Raw genomic sequence first — 3490 nt, forward strand, 5'->3', positions numbered from 1 at the left:
TATCCATCCTCTTCCATTGGTTTCCCAGCCCTGAAAAGCCTACCACAGCTGAGTGTCTGCATCCAGTAGCCTCATCCACGCTGTCTCTCCTTCTTAGGGCCTCTTCCTAGACTCCCAGCGCTCCTGGTCTTTTAGAGACCACTGATTCCCAAAGATGCTCTCTCTGGAGTTAGGCTCCACACAAGCTACTCCTGTTCCCCCAGCAAACATCATTTAGTCCCGCAGTTCTCAAACTGTGGGTCGGGACCCCAAAGTGTGTCATGACCCTGTTTTAATGGGGTCACTTGGGCTGGCATTAGACTTGCTGGGGTCTGGGGCTGAAGACAGAGCCCTGGGCGGCAGGGCTTGGGCTTCAGCTTCAGCCGTGGGTGGCAGGGCTCAGGTTACAGGTCCCCCACCAGGGACTGAAGCCCTTGGGCTTCGGCTTTGCTCCCCCTCCCCTCCAGGTTGGCTGGGCTCGGGCTTCAGCTCCCCCTCCTGGGGTCGTGTAGTAATTTTTGTTGACAGAAGGGGGTCGCGGTGCAATGAAGATGAGAACCCTTGGCTTTAGTCACATGATCTGCGAGTCACATGACTCCACTCATTTCCTTCATCTGGGGAGACTAGCTATGCCTGTCAGGTGCAGCTGAGTCCCAACCTCACCCTATGACAGGGCCCAATCCTACAAGGATTAAACCAACCTAAATAGCAGCAAGAGTTTGAAACTGGGTATTCAGGTGGATTTAAAACCTCTTCTGAACAACAAACTCAGAAAAATTCGCTCTGATTTCCAGCAAGTTACACTTTTCTTTTATTAGTCCAAAACAGGCAATTTTCCCCCCAAGGCTGAATTCTACCCTCTTATTTAAACACACCCTCACACACCAACTAACTTCAATAGGACCCACAAATGGGAAAGGTCAGAGGAATCTCTTCTCTGGTGTAACTCCACAAATTCGAATAGAGCTAGGCTAGGGATGAACGAGGCCCAGAATCACTATACATCTCAAGCGATAGCATAAACCAATATAATAGTGTTGCCGGCACAGAGTGCCCGAGGAAAGCAACAGCGGGGTTCGTTGCCCGGTGTGCTTCGCGCCAATGAACACACCAGGGTGGAGAAGCAATCAAAGTTTATTTGAGATCTCAAAGCGGTGCAAGGAGACTGGCACGTCTCAGATTAAGCACACTGAGACAAGCAGTTTTCCCTTTTTATTCTTTTTGCAGCTAAGCTTTTCCCTTCTCCCCCTCCCCCCCCCGTTCACCCTGTAATAGTTTACATTAAGCAAGTAGCAAGCAATTACATTTAAGCAGTTAAGTCATCTTGGCGGCTATAAGTCCAGCTTGTTAGTAACTTCTCTTTGAATTATTATCTTGTCCCTTTCCTTTGATTTGTTATTTTGCCTTTCAGCCATAAGTATGCAGGCCTCATTATTACCGCTTGGCACTGGTATGCAGCCTGTTGCACCCGATAACTGGCTGTTACACATTCCAATTTCTGCATCTGGCTTTTGGGGTCGATTAGAGTTTAAACATGGAAGAACTTTGGTTCATTTAGGCCTAGTGCAGGAAGGCTTCATCGACACTCGTGGTCTTCCACCCTCCCGAGTTACCTAGGGTTATGTCTAATGACACCAACAATAGGATGCTAAATCATGGATTTTGTTTAAAGTTCCATGTGTGTACTACATCTGGACAATCTGGGTAGCAAATCTCACCTGACAGCTTCCTTCAACTGCAGATAATAAGTACCATTAATTACCAACAGACCTGAAGATATCCCTTCTTTCCCCACTACACTAATTGCTTTTACACTGTTTGATATGCTGTTTCTGATCTTGCAGGGGGAAGGGTTTGTATCTGCAACATATTAAATGATCTAAAACGGCTTTCAAAATAGCATTTGTAGGCTGATAACGTGTAGAAGATGCTTGCTAAATTTGATGCACTGTGTCTTTAAAAAACCTGCTTTGTACCTTATTTTTCCTGCAGTTTATCAAAATTTATATCGCATTTTTGTGCTGCTATATTCCATCTTGACCCGACCAATTTTTCAGTATTCTATAATCAACTCCCCAGAGCACAGTGATTTCTTCTGTGCAGCACCTCCGCTGCTCTGAAGCTGCTGAAATAAAACAGCAACTGTGTCACACCAGTAGAGGAAAGAACATCATATGGACTCCAAAATAAATTGCTTTAATTCTTGTGCATAGGCTTTTGTTATCAGGAGAATGTTGTCACATTGTAGTTGCTCTTTAATCTTTTAATCCATTGATTTATTGTGACACTTAGCACAGTTTGGTACGGCACCCTTATATCCGTTTTGTTTCCTGAAGTGGGGCGGGCTTACCAATGGATTGTCACCATTTAGTAATTACACATATAAATGTCACTGCTGTCAAATGATATAATATACCTCATGCGTCAGGACACAAGCTGTTTAAAATCAAACGTAGGGTAAAGCTGCTGCTGTGTGAATATGTGTTGATTAAATTCGTAGACATTAATCATTTTTAATACAAAAAAAAAAAAAACAACCCTGAATTTTGTCAAGGCAGTGGTGCACTTTCAGAAAGATAACAGAATTAAATGCACTTTCTACAAAGCAATATGCAAACCTATGCTCACATATACAGTAACTTAACTAAGTATTTCCATTGTAAAGATAAGAGAGAGAGAACCTAAAGCTGCAACCCTTTTGAGTGTAAGAATTGCTTGCATGAATAAGAGTAAGCCCATTAAAATCAATGGGATTGCTTGCATGAATAAGGACTGCTTGTGTGAGTAAAGGTTGCGAGACCAGTCCTGGGGTCTGTAATGATTAGTTTTCACCAGGCTGTCAGTTCCACCCCTGGGGAGAGATTTCATTGCTAGCCTGTTCAACAATGCGGAGACATTTTCCACAGTAAGTCTTAAATCCTATCAGATTTCAGGCTGTGGAAGGCAGACCTATCCAGGCAGCCTGTGATGGATACACTGTGGAGGATTGGCTGGGTTCTGGAATAGGAAATGCTACACTTGTTTCCCTTAGCCCTGGTCCACACTACGAGTTTAGGTCAAATTTAGCAGCGTTAGATCGATTTAACCCTGCACCCATCCACATGACGAAGCCATTTTTGTCGACTTAAAGGGCTCTTAAAATCGATTTCTGTACTCCTCCCCAACGAGGGGATTAGCGCTGAAATCAACATCGCTGGGTTGAATTTGTGGTAGTGTGGATGCAATTCGATGGTATTGGCCTCCAGGAGCTATCCCAGAGTGCTCCATTGTGACTGCTCTGGACAGCACTTTGAACTCAGATGCACTAGCCAGGTACACAGGCAAAGCCCCGGGAACTTTTGAATTTCATTTCCTGTTTGGCCAGCGTGGCGAACTCAGCAGCACAGGTGACCATGCAGTCCCCCCAGAATGTTTCTACGCTCCCCCTATCATCTCCGTCCCTGAGGTTATCGCAGATTAGAAGGCGAAAAAAACACACTCGCGATGACATGTTTTCCGAGCTCATGCAGTC

This window comes from Terrapene carolina, unplaced genomic scaffold (assembly GCF_002925995.2).
Source record: "Terrapene carolina triunguis isolate 2854851 unplaced genomic scaffold, T_m_triunguis-2.0 Scaffold67, whole genome shotgun sequence".
NCBI lineage: Eukaryota > Metazoa > Chordata > Testudines > Emydidae > Terrapene > Terrapene triunguis.